Source organism: Felis catus, chromosome B4 (assembly GCF_018350175.1).
Source record: "Felis catus isolate Fca126 chromosome B4, F.catus_Fca126_mat1.0, whole genome shotgun sequence".
NCBI classification, from domain to species: Eukaryota; Metazoa; Chordata; class Mammalia; order Carnivora; family Felidae; genus Felis; species Felis catus.
In genome coordinates, this window is record NC_058374.1 from 21,546,238 (window position 1) to 21,559,536 (window position 13,299).

The 13,299-nt window shown below is 42.7% G+C and overlaps 1 protein-coding gene and 1 long non-coding RNA gene across 7 annotated transcripts in view; one reads left to right on the forward strand and one right to left on the reverse strand.

The window, feature by feature from the left end:
• Positions 1 to 13,299, reverse strand: part of PIP4K2A (phosphatidylinositol-5-phosphate 4-kinase type 2 alpha) — a 194,312-nt gene that overhangs the window by 133,611 nt on the left and 47,402 nt on the right. The gene's annotated exons all lie outside the window — the stretch shown is intronic.
• On the forward strand, positions 9,407 to 12,982 carry LOC109501354. 2 transcript variants are annotated; one of them, XR_002159338.3, is made up of 3 exons: positions 9,407 to 9,661; positions 10,417 to 10,618; positions 12,406 to 12,982. It is a non-coding gene; the product is annotated as an uncharacterized LOC109501354 (long non-coding RNA). The 2 variants fall into 2 exon arrangements; XR_006600345.1 differs by having other exon boundaries at positions 10,417 to 10,607.

Here is a 13,299-nt window from a genome sequence, read left to right on the forward strand (position 1 = left end):
ACATTTTTAAAAAGATGTTTCTGGGGCGCCTGGGTGGCGCAGTCGGTTAAGCGTCCGACTTCAGCCAGGTCACGATCTCGCGGTCCCGGAGTTCGAGCCCCGCGTCGGGCTCTGGGCGGATGGCTCGGAGCCTGGAGCCTGTTTCCGATTCTGTGTCTCCCTCTCTCTCTGCCCCTCCCCCGTTCATGCTCTGTCTCTCTCTGTCCCAAAAATAAATAAAAACGTTGAAAAAAAAAATTAAAAAGATGTTTCTAACTAGCTAAGGCATGAGAAATTCCTGGAAGTGGAAATTACTGGGTCAGAGGTGCGCATACCTATCGTCCACAGAGACTTTATTATATTCTTATCGGCAATGTGTAAGTACGGTTTTAACTTACACTAATTACTACTGCGGTTGAACGTTTTCATATTTGTGGCTATTTACATCTCGTTATCTGTGGTTTTTCCTGTTCATGTTGTTTTACCCATCTCCTACTCAAGTTTTTCCTCTTGATCATACCATACAAATTAGTATGCCTTTGTGGTTGCCAATTTTCCGCCATGCTTTCTTTTGCTTTTGGTTATGGTAAGCATTGATGATAAGAAGTTTCCATTTTCATGTGGTTACATGTATCAGCCTTTCCCTTTATTTTCAGTTTGCAGTCCACATGCTTTTCGACAAAAATGCTGTAATTCTGAAATGTTTTACTTTTTACTGTTTAATACTAATGTTTTAAAGAGGTAACACAAAAGAAACACCGTTATGATATTAATACAAATTACTATCCCAGAGCCACAGTATTTTCATTTGTAAACTAAGAATGTATTTAGATGTTCGTATTTCATGAAAGGTTTGGGGCTTCCAAGCGCCCGGCTGGCTCAGTCAGTAGAACATAGGACTCTGGATCTCGGGGATGTGAGTTCGAGCCCCACGTTGGGTATAGAGATTACCTAAAAGGAAAAAATCGTGAGGCATCTGGGTGGCTCAGTCGGGTGAGTGTCCAACTCTTGATTTTGGCCCATGTCATGATCCCAGGGTCGTGGGATTGAGCTGCACATCGGGCTCCACACTGAGCATGGAGTCTTCGTAGGATTCTCTTTCTCTCTCCCTCTGCACCTCTCCCCAGCTAGTGGTCTCTGTCTCTCTAAAATAAATACTAATAATTAAAAAATAATAAATCCTTAGGGGCACCTGGGTGGCTCAGTCGGTTAAGTGGCCGACTTCGGCTCAGGTCATGATCTCGCGGTCCGTCAGTTCGAGCCCCGCGTCGGGCTCTGTGCTGACGGCTCAGAGCCTGGAGTCTGCTTCCGATTCTGTGTCTCCCTTTCTCTCTGCCCCTCCCCCGTTCATGCTCTGTCTCTCTCTGTCTCAAAAATAAATAAACATTAAAAAAAAAAACTCAAAGAGAAAAAATTAGGAAAAGATATAAAATCCTTACTATAATACCAATAACTAAGATAACCACCGCGAATAGTTTAAACATTTTTATATATACATTTTTTATGTGTAATTTCAATGTATCCACATATACATACACATACGTATATACATGTATATACTTTTACATTAACAACTGGCTCTGTGTCTGTCTTACCACTTCACTTTTTTCCCCTCAAACTTCCTGCCACTCCAAAACCTCTCAGCCAATGTTGACAGCTGGGGGTGGGTGGAGGGGGGGGGGTATGTGTGAAGATAAATGCAACACAGAGAAAATGCTTTGTGCTTTTAAAATATGGAATCATATTGCATATGCTTATCTGAACCTTCCTTTCCCTGAACTACATCTTAGAGTTTACTCAATTGATCTAAATTACTTTTAACAGCTACTTAACATTACAGAGTATGAATGTGCTACAATTTATTTGGCCATTCTATTTTGTTTCCCATGTTTTGATGCTATACAATATGATGCAAGAAGTGTGCTTGGATGTATAAAACCTTCCTAACCAGTGCTTTCTAGGAGATAGATGATCAGGAGTGGGGCTGTGGGATCAAAGGCTGTATATATTTTTACCTTTGATAGATATTTCCAGATGGCTCTCCAGAAAGACTATAAACATATTACATATTAAGACTCTCTACGATGTTTGAGATAGGTTTCTAATAAACTTGGCCAAGTAAAGGTTGACTTATCACCTACGACTTCAGGAGAAAATTAAATACCCACTGAACACATTTTAATTATTCTCCTAAAATTCCAGTGATAATGATTTGTGCTTTTATTACTCTCTTTGCTTCCCTATAATGCTTTTATCTATTAATACTACAAGAAAATGGGGCGCCTGGGTGGCGCAGTCGGTTAAGCGTCCGACTTCAGCCAGGTCACGATCTCGCGGTCCGTGAGTTCGAGCCCCGCGTCGGGCTCTGGGCTCAGAGCCTGGAGCCTGTTTCCGATGCTGTGTCTCCCTCTCTCTCTGCCCCTCCCCCGTTCATGCTCTGTCTCTCTCTGTCCCCCAAAATAAATAAACGTTGAAAAAAAAATTTAAAAGAAAAAACACAGAAAAACAGATTATACAATTCTTCCACCATGAATTCAAAATAAACATTTGAAAAATGTTGAGACTATGACTTTAAAATAGATTGCATTCCTTCCTAATTATCAACCATAGTTTTTATGTTGGCCGTTTAAACTAAAGGGGAGGGGCTGGGGGGGAGGAAACGACATAGACACAAAAGTCACAAGAAAAAGCCAGGACCTTTCAAGGTCTTTTCCCAATTTGCCAAAGAAAGGCAGCAGGAAGGAATGAAATTAGGAAATCTGTTTTGAAAATGTATCAGTCCAGAAAGATACAATCTAATACTTAGGGAAAACCACCGAGCAGCTCTAAAATTCTACTCAGAAGGTAGCTCCAAACCCAAAGGCGAGCAGAGCCATTCTGTCAACATCTTACAACTGGCTTATCGTCAAACGCTTGCTTCGGCCCACACAGACCCCGCCTGTAGTTCTTCCTATGTACCTAAGCACTCCCCGTACTGTTTTTGGGCACCTCCTTCTCTGCAGGCCCTATCTGAAACCCAGCTTTTCAAGCAGTTGCCTGCATTTGATAAACCCTACCCCTCTGCTTCTCAAATAGACATTTTTGCATTACATTTGTAAAAAGTTTTAACAGTCCTGTGCTAATTAAGACTAATGAGCCAGCATAGCATCAGAACAACCAGTGTTCACACCTCTGCAAGAAAGTTAAGTCATTAGCGAGGCGCCTGGGTGGCTCGGTCGGTTGGGCGTCCGACTTCAGCTCAGGTCATGATCTCACAGCTCGTGGGTTCGAGCCCCGCATCGGGATCTGTGCTGATGGCTCAGAACCTGGAGCCTGCTTTGGATTCTGTGTCTCCCTCTCTCTCTCTGCCCCTTGCCTGCTCGTGCTCTGTCTCTGTCTCCCTCAAAAATAAATAAACATTAAAAAAAATTAAAAAAAAAAAGTCATTAGCTGAAGCCATTCTGTGGGCCATGAACAAAAAGGGCAGGTGAATCCACTCACTACTTCGGTAGTAAAACGTACTTTTAAGCAAAATTCATTGACCATATTAATAATCATACCAAATACAATGAAAAAAAAACCCTCATGTTTCTAACCCATAGGCTTTTATTTGTAAAAATTATAATATATTGACTGGCACAGATACCTTTCATAAAAACACCTTACTTTACCATGTAAGACTGGATACTAATGGTTTCACACGACACTTAAGAGAGCAAGATTTTGGGGCGCCTGGGTGGCTCGGTCGGTTAAGCGTCCGACTTCGGCTCAGGTCATGATCTCGAGGTCCGTGAGTTCGAGCCCCGCGTCGGGCTCTGGGCTGACGGCTCAGAGCCTGGCGCCTCCTTTGGATGCTGTGTCTCCCTCTCTCTCTGCCCCTCCCCCATTCATGCTCTGTCTCTCTCTCTCTGTCTCAAAAATAAATAAACGTTAAAAAAAAAAGAGAGCAAGATTTTGATCAAGTAGCAAGGAAATTCAAATAACCAGGGTTCAATTACATTCCATTAAATAGTCCTAATTTAATTTCTCATACAATAAAAAAGGAACCAGCAAATTTTGATATATGTACTCGAATACAGCATACTACTCCTCAAGTACTGCATGATTATTTCATAGAATACCAAATTACAATTATGGTAGCAAATACCTTAAGATGCCACTATGAACTCCTTGGCTTCAAATGTGCTGGCTTTCACCCAAAAGTTTACAGTGACAAAGTCACATCTATGTGGCTTTAATCATTCTTCAACAAACCAAGGATCGTTTATAAAGCGAATGGTCATAAAAACAATTAACACCTAACAAATGAAATCTTTCCTGTTAATATTCCAAGGACACATGTTTTCACACACCAGAACATTAATGTGGGAGGTTATAAAATTGAAATTCTCTTGGAAAGTGAATCCTTGACTTGTATTTCTTAACTAGGAAATGTGTTTTTTCAGACCACTTTCCCCACAGACTAATACCTGTAAAAAGATCATTTGGAAAAAAAAAAACAACTCTGAATACCAGTATTTAAACCCCTTCAAAATATTTTACAAGTAGGTCACGGTTTCATGGCTGATAGGAGTCTTAGCCATGAAAAATCCTAAAGTTTTCGGTGGACTTATATGTAACATTTTTTACTTGGTCTTTAAAGATTAATTTGGGGTATTGAAATTTATACTCATTAAAATGTTTAAAGATTCTCCAAAAGTTTCTCAGTAGGTGTTTTCATCACCAACTATCGCTAACTAAAAGACAACAGGTTGATTTCAAAGCGAAACCAGGGCCTTTGCTGGCTGCTTAGCAAAATGGTTTTCTTCTTTCACTATGTTGGTTGAACTAGAAGCTTCCGGATCACATTTCAATAAGGTTTAAAGTGAAAGTCCTTTGTTGGCTGACAAATACGGCAGCTTCCAACTCAGAATACGTTTTCTCCAAAATTCAATGTTCTAAACAGAAGTTGGTTTTCTAAGCTAGTCCACAAAATTCTATATGACCCGTATGTAAATGAAATACTGTTACATGTGTTTCAATGCAGAGAATACTCTCCTTTGCAATACCCATTCTGTCATCAATACAAGACATTAAGCAAAAACCAGGGCGCCCGGGTGGCTCAGCTGGTTGAGCGTCCGACTCTTGATTTGGGCTCAGGTCGCTATCTCACAGTCCGTGGGTCCCAGCCCCGCATCACGCTCTGCACTGACAGTGTGGAGCCTGCTTGGGATTCTCTTCCTCTCTCTCTCTCTCTCTCTCTTTCCCCTCTGCCCCTCCCACTCTCTCTCTGAAAATAAATAATAAGCTAAAATAATAATAATAAAATAATAAAAGTCAAAAGATTCTGCTAAAGAAAACAGTAATGGAAATTATATGACGTATTTACTTCTCTGGAAGCCTAGTGCTTGAGGCAAAACATGGTTGGGGCTGTTGTTGTTAAAACAAGCAAATGAAATAACCTAATAGCAAACTTTGGGAATATATCTTCCTGTCTGGCTTCTGTAAATTCTATTATCTACTTAATATGCTTTTTTCTCAGTAAAACACTCCTGGTTTCAATAGCCATTCTTTTGCTGCTAGGTGATAATACACTGTTATCATATAGAAAATTATCAGTGTACATTTGGTTTAGGGAAAGCACGTGTAACTAAAGAGAAAGACCATTTAACATCTCCATGGAGCTTTCAAGAGCTCTGGAGACTAAGGACACTCTATGAAAGCCTCATTTTACTTCAAAAGGTATGGTTCCAAAACTCTTTGATGGTTAAGTGTCACAGGTGCTAACTACATGTTTTTCAACTATAACCAGGGGAGATTTTTTGGTATACAAAGAGAAGGCATAAAATGGAAAACAGGAGAGGCTGAAGATCAAAAATGAGGGAAGGAGAGAGTCATATGCATAACTGAAAAACCCCCACCTGTCTGAATGGAAACTGAGCTAGGAAAAGGGGCAGGAGGAAGGACGGGTCTGGTTATAGATGTGTCTCCACCTGAGTTCAGAGCCGGGCTGGCTTCTGGTGGAAAAGAGGCCAAAAAGTCTTGCCAGGGATGGTAGCATAGTTCCAACCTCTAACTGGAAGGAAGGAAGGAAGGAAGGAAGGAAGGAAGGAAGGAAGGAAGGAAGGAAAGAAAAGAAAAGAAAAGAAAAGAAAAGAAAAGAAAAGAAAAGTAAAGTAAAGAAAGAAAGAAAGAAAGAAAGAAAGAAAGGGAGAAAGAAAGAAAGAAAGGGAGAAAGAAAGGGAGAAAGAAAGAAAGGGAGAAAGAAAGAAAGAAAGAAAGAAAGAAAGAAAGAAAGAAAGAAAGAAAGGGAGAAAGAAAGGGAGAAAGAAAGGGAGAAAGAAAGAAAGAAAGGGAGAAAGAAAGAAAGAAAGAAAGAAAGAAAGAAAGAAAGAAAAAGAAAGAAAGAAAGAAAGAAAGAAAGAAAGGGAGAAAGAAAGAAAGAAAGAAAGAAAGAAAGAAAGAAAGAAAGAAAGAAAGAAAGAAAGAAAGAAAAGAAAAGAAAGGAAGAAAGGGAGAAAGAAAGAAAGAAAGAAAGAAAGAAAGAAAGAAAGAAAGAAAGAAAGAAAGAGGGAAACCAGTTGATTGGCTTCTAATGTAAGTGTGACACTGGAAACTGATGGCAAATATCGTCATAGATGCAGTGAGCACAAAGCTCCTGAAATGAACAGACTTGGGGGGAAGAGAAAGCAGAGAAGGAAGCATCGGCCCAGCGCGACCACTCCGGGCATCCAGCAGCAATGACTGTTCCGGGACCCAACCAGACCCGGTGGTGAATACCAGTGTTTCCGGAAATTTCTTAGAGAAGAGCTGGGGAAAACATTTTATATATACATACGTATGTGTACAGAATACATATAGGTATTTATACACATCCACAAAAAAATAAAAATATATTCGTCTAGGGGTGCCTGGCTGGCTCAGTCGGTACAGCATGTGACTCTTGACCTTGGGGTTGTGAGTTCGAGCCCCACGTTGGGTGTAGAGATTACTTAAAATAGAAAAGCCTTTAAAAAGATATATATTTATCTGAAATACTGTCAAAATGGTGAAATCGAAACTAAACTATTTACTTAACGTCCTTGGCAATAAACAATTCTCAGAAAGAAATTTGAATTAAAATGCAAAGAAAGAAGGGAGGAAAGATCTGATGAACCTTAACTACTGGTCTCCTCTGGATGGAGACAGCACATTGATGATGGATGTTGATGACTTACTATGGTCAGCCACTGTTCTAAGGCTTTCACCTCAGCCATCTCCTTTAATTTTCACCACCACATGCTCAGGGATCAGGGCGTCTGGCTGGAAGGCGGCAGCCTGAGTGTGGGCACAGTGGGAGGCACGGCAGGAAATGAGATCGCCCAGGCCCCTCGAAGCTTGAAGGCTGTGTGAATAGTTACAGCGGATGTGAGCAGTTACACAGGGTACAGTCAGAGCTGAGGGGCCAGTGCGGGCCTTTTTGAGGAAATGTCACTGAAGTTGAGGCTTGGAAAAGGGTTACTGAGAAGAGACAGTTCTCACTTTGAATTGCCTTAATGTCCAATTTAGTTAGAGTCTACATGTCTACACACACACACACACACACACACACACACACACACACACACACAAATAGACAGTCTAGGACTTTCCTCCAAGAATATTTTTCTAGCTAAATGTCAAGAAGCTGTTGTTCTTTCAGGAAGTAGGCAGGCCTGTTACCATTAAACAAAAAAAAATGTTTGGACAAGTACCCACTAGGAAGAATAAATTATCAAAATAACTAATAACATGTTAATAGGAAATAATCTCTTTTGGCACCCAAGGTTTCAGTGGAATCAAAATTATTACAAAAATATACAGCTATGTTTTGCATACATTCTCTAACAACAAAAACCAACTAAAAGCAAAGCTTCTCCCTCCAAAAAGACTCGTGGTCATTCGTTTTCTCTTAAGGATAAAGACCAAGGAACCTGGCCATCTAACACCCTGAATCTCATTACACCATGAATAATACCTCAGCAGGAGCACTGGGAGCACCAAGCCCCTGCTGGCTGTCCCAAAGAGCCCCTCAGGGAGGGATGGGGCTGAAAACACAGACTCCAACGTAGGGAATCTATCTGAACAGGAAATCGGTTTACACCTCCGCACCGCTTCCAGGGAATTAGAAAAACGGATGAAGAGATTCCTTATCCACGGTGGTTTAACCTTAAGAACATGTTCGCATCAGTTTCTTACTCATGCACGTTTCACACGAATACAAACGCTTGAAGATACCAGGCACGTCCGTCAAAGGTGCACCTGAGACGTCTCAGGGACAAATCCAGCCAAGCGTGTGGGAACTGGGGAAGGGCCAGGGGAAACAGAAATGAACACTTGTCCAGAGGAGATGGCGGCAGAGATAAATTCCAGAAGGACAGATTAAGAACGGGCAGAAAGCAAGACAGCAGCCTGCACGAGACAGACAGAGATAAAGACCAACTGACACTACACAAAGAGAAAAAGAAGAGTCTGATAACTCGATCATGAGTCATGCCAACCTTGAATTAGAATGTCCCCCCCAAAATGCTGTCAACTCCAGACAGTAAATACTCAGACCTCAACACTCTAAAATGGTGGGCTGGCAGGTTAATAGGTTATTGATCAAGGAGCAGCAAAAAGGATTAGCATGTCCCACCCCAAAATATACCAGTGACGCATACAAATTCTTTTGAACTGAAGGCATCTGAGTTCTGGAAATCCCGTATCTGCCCCAAAGCAGAACTCAATTCTGCTCCCCCAGAGCAACTCAGACCTTCTCTTCTCCGAGAGAACTCAGCACCACACCCAGACTTTGTCACAAACTATCTCGTCTCCCATTGATTCTCCCAAGGGCCCGCTGATCTTTCCAAAACGCCATGTGCCTTTCCAAAAGCCCCCTCTCTCCCTCCCTTTCTCCCCTAAATTAGGTATGTGGACCCAAATTCTAACCATTCCTTTGCTACTTATCACTGGGTGCTACTTATCACTGGGTACTTATAACTGTGGCTGTGACTGTTAACTGTAACTGCATGTTAATAAGCTTGTGTTTGTTTTTTTTTCCTGTTAATCTGTCTTTTGTCAGTCTAATTTATAGGGCCTTGGCCAACGAACCCTAGATGGGTGAAGGCAAATGAGAGTTCCGCTTTCCTTCCCGGCAGCGGCCTTGTGAAAGTCCTCAAGACAACGAGCGAGTTCCTTAGCAGTCTTGTGGTGTCGGCACAGCCCCATCTTCAGGGGCAGAAACCGAGATCCAGAGATCTCAGTCCTGCAGCCTCGCCCCTGCTTCCCCGTGCAGGGCCGCCTGTGGAGGAGCCCTGACTCCTCTGAACACACCTGGGTGCTAGGACTTGTGCGATTAGGACTTATGCCTCTGGCCTGAAGGCCCCCAGAGTCCCCTGAGCCCCAGGGAGGCCACGCCCCGCTGCGCCCCCCCAGGGGTGGTGTGGGTTCCTTCCCTGATGCTGCAAAACCGTCCGTCACACGTGACCATTGTGTTTGCGTGGGTGACCCTCCCACTAAACCGATTCCTTACAGGCAGGAGCTGGGTGTTCCGCTTTGTTGTTTGTTCGGAACTCAATGCAGGAAAATGCGATCGACGTTTATTAATTAACCACCGCAGTCAAAGGTAGACCTCGGACTAGAACCACGTGTCCTGGGCTCAGCTCCGCAGCTCCGTAGCTTCCAGACGGGATGGTGTGCAACGTGCAGAAAGGAATTTTGAAAGGTACAAAAATTATTCTAACAGCGTTTTAACATACACCAGACGTAACTCCAACACAACCATAACTGCCTTTTCTCTAACTGTAGCGGCTCACAGCCGGCACATCTGGCAAAAGTTGGGGGGGCGGGGGGGAGGGAAGGATCCCGCTATTCACCTGACTACGGACCATTATGTAACAAGGAGACAGAAAGCGCTGTTCCCAACCCAGCCAATAACAAACCAGACCCTCAAGCAGCACGATTGGCAGTCCTGGTAATTTTATCCCAGAGAGAACAATAACAGACACTATTTTTATTCATACCGGTATTTAATCCTTTTTTTTTTTTTTCCCTCAGTAATATACTGGATGGCACTAATTTCTATGGGTTAATTATATATTCCCTCAAACAGAATAGGTTTTTCTGGAGCTTTGTTTTATTGAATTCACGAAGCCCTCCCGGAGGAATATTACAGCCAAATGAAGAGTCATTTCACCAACTGAAAGACCAACTTATTTTCTGCAGGAATGTGCTGTGCAAGCACGGCCTCTTTACCCCACCCTCTTGCCCATACACGGAACCTTTGCTTTTCATCTGCCACCTAATTATGGTGTCACACCTAGCCTGTGATGCTGGCCACGAAATATTTAACCACAGGGACACAGACCTCTGCTTTCCTTAATTTCTTAGACTTAGGGCAACTGGTAGACCCTTGGACGCGGACTTGCACGTGGCAGGTATTGACGACACGTTGACTAGTCTTCCCACCTGTTGATACAGATGCTACTTGCGAACAATCCCTTTCGTCTTCGATCGCTTTCTTTTGGTGAACCCTGCCTTCAAAAGCACTATTTCCATGCTTATCAGACACCTCTGCTCCTAAGAATCATGCTACAGTACTCGGAGAGGGAGAGAGGAAGACACGTGGGAATTGCTTTCACCGACCAAAGTTCGTTCCTTCCACCACCCAGGTATGCACGCAGTAAGTATTTATTGCGTACGCACTTCACTCCAGTAGTTTCTAAGCGAGAGGTACAGTTCTTTACTCTTGGTCTCAGCTGATGACACATGAAAAGATCTTCTGAAAATGGAGTTTTATAAGTGTACATTCCTTAGAACATTAAAAACATTTATTTGGGCTACTGGGCTACTAACCAGTGTCTTTTTTTTTTTTTTAATTTTTTTAAATTTACATCCAAATTAGCATAGAGTGCAACAATGATTTCAGGAGTAGACTCTTAGTGACCCTGACCCATTTAACCCATCCCCCCTCCCACAACCCCTCCCATAACACTCAGTTTGTTCTCCATATTTATGAGTTTCTTCCGTTTTGGCCCCCTCCCTGTTTTTATATTATTTTTGCTTCCCTTCCCTTATGTTCATCTGTTTTGTCTCTTAAAGTCCTCATATGACTGAAGTCATATGATTTTTGTCTTTCTCTGACTGACTAATTGCACTTAGCATAATACCCTCCAGGTCCATCCACGTAGCTGTAAATGCAAGATTTCATTCTTTTTGATTGCCGAGTAATACTCCATTGTACATATATACCACATCTTCTTTATCCATCCATCCATCCATCCATCCATCCATTCTTTCCATACTTTGGCTATTGTTCATAGTGCTGCTATAAACATGGGGGCCTTCGTAACAGCACACCTGTATCCCGTGGATAAATGCCTAGTAGTGCAATTGCTGGGTCATAGGGTAGTTCTCTTTTTAGTTTTTTGAGGAACCTCCATACTGTTTTCCAGAGTGGCTGCACCAGCTTGCATTCCCAACCAGTGTCGTCTCATTAAGAAGTTACCAACTATACTTTTCATAGGCAGGTAGAAGGTAGCTAAGGTAACCATTAATCAAAGAGAACTTAGTTAATTGCCTTCAGAGAACAGAGCTCAGGGCGGTCATCATTGGTTATGTGACATCTTTCTGGTCCTTCATTCTTACCATTTACATTGCTTATTGTTCATACAGTATTGATTGGTATATTGATTATGGGGAAACAATGTTTGTATTAACACAACAGTGGAGAAAGTAGCAAGCAAATGGGATTCTTCTATTACAGCCACCATTACGAGGTAGTATTATTACCTTTGCTTTAACTCTTACAGCACTGTTGAGAAAAAACAGAAATAAGAAAGGCCAGTACACAAGGCATTGTAAGTAAGGAAAAGAATCTCCTTAACAAGCAAGATGGTTCCCTTAAATGATCAGTGTGACACATTTCTTATGACACAGGAACTACCAGTCCCCAAGCTGGCTGTCATGTCCACTCCACAGAGTGTTCGGAGGAGAGAAACAAGGCCAGGAAACGTTCAAGCCTCATTAAACCTCGGTCACCATCCTCTCACGCTATTTCTTTTATATTTCCTGACTTGGAAAAAAGGAAACGGGCTTACACTTTGGTAAAGTAACAGAACCCAATGTACATGATCCATCACTTAAATACTTTGGGATGCTGGTCAGCATCTCCCAGGTACCATTCACAGGCAAAGGAACAAACTATTGCCACCTCACAGCCACCACCCCCCTCCCCCAACGCCATCTCCATGTTCTAGAATGGGAGCTGGCAATCCGTCTCCTCCTCCTCATGCCTCTCCTCTTTAGGTCTCCTCTTAATGTTCAATGTAGAAGATTTTTTCAAAAGTTATTATCCCATAATATTATTCCCAGATAACATGTGCTTCCATTTCGCAAAGTTCCTTCTACTTCATAAAAGTCTACCAAGTTCCCCTAAATGGCAAATAAAGACTGCATCCCTTATTTTAGGAACTGGGACCGACAGAACTTTCCATTACTGATGTCTTGATGCCAACCAGCAATGTGACCACCCAAGACGTCAAGTCCTTGTCCATCCTGAGTCAGAACCTACCTGACAACCTGATCACCTCTCGGCTCGCCATCTCGGATCAAGAGGGGTACCCTAAAAATCTGAATGTGACACGAGCAAGTACGTTACAGGCGATGACTCTCTTCATCTGGTACACCACCTCCCTCTACAAGCAACTGTCCAATATGGCAGAACAAGGGTAAAAGACTAGAGGGAACGCCTCGTCTCAAGGACGCGCTGATGAGGGAGCCATTTTGGAGAGTAGCTCAAAATCCAGCCACTCATAAGCCCTTCTTGCTGAAGGCTCACAGCACAAGAGAGAGCATGAAGGATTCATTTGCTTCAGAACCTCTCCCGAACGCCTGCTGCATTCCACACACTATGGTAGGTGCTGAGGGTTTTCAAGAGAAAATTCCCTTGCCTTCCGGGAGCTTCTTAGTGGGAGGAAATAGGCAATGAAAAAAAATAGAGAGAATGTCAGGTGGTACCCAGTGCTATGCGGGGGGAAAGGCTGAGTTAAGAGGGACGGTAAGTGCTGGTTGCGGGGGGGGGGGGGGGGGGGGCTGCTGTTGTGTAAGGGACTCGAGCCAGACTCTGGTAATTCTTTAGCAGAGACCTGAAAGTGACCGAGGGACCAAGCAGTTCAGGACCGTTACTACTGTTCGTATGTGTTATAAAGACATAAACCAGAGTTTAAGACCATCTAGCAGAAAGGGCTAGTTTAATACAAACCACACTGCCAATACTAGAAACGGGCAGGGGGGGGGGGGGAGGGGCAAAAACACGTTATTTTATTACAAATTCCTTATACTTTCTTTGATGTTATAGTTAGG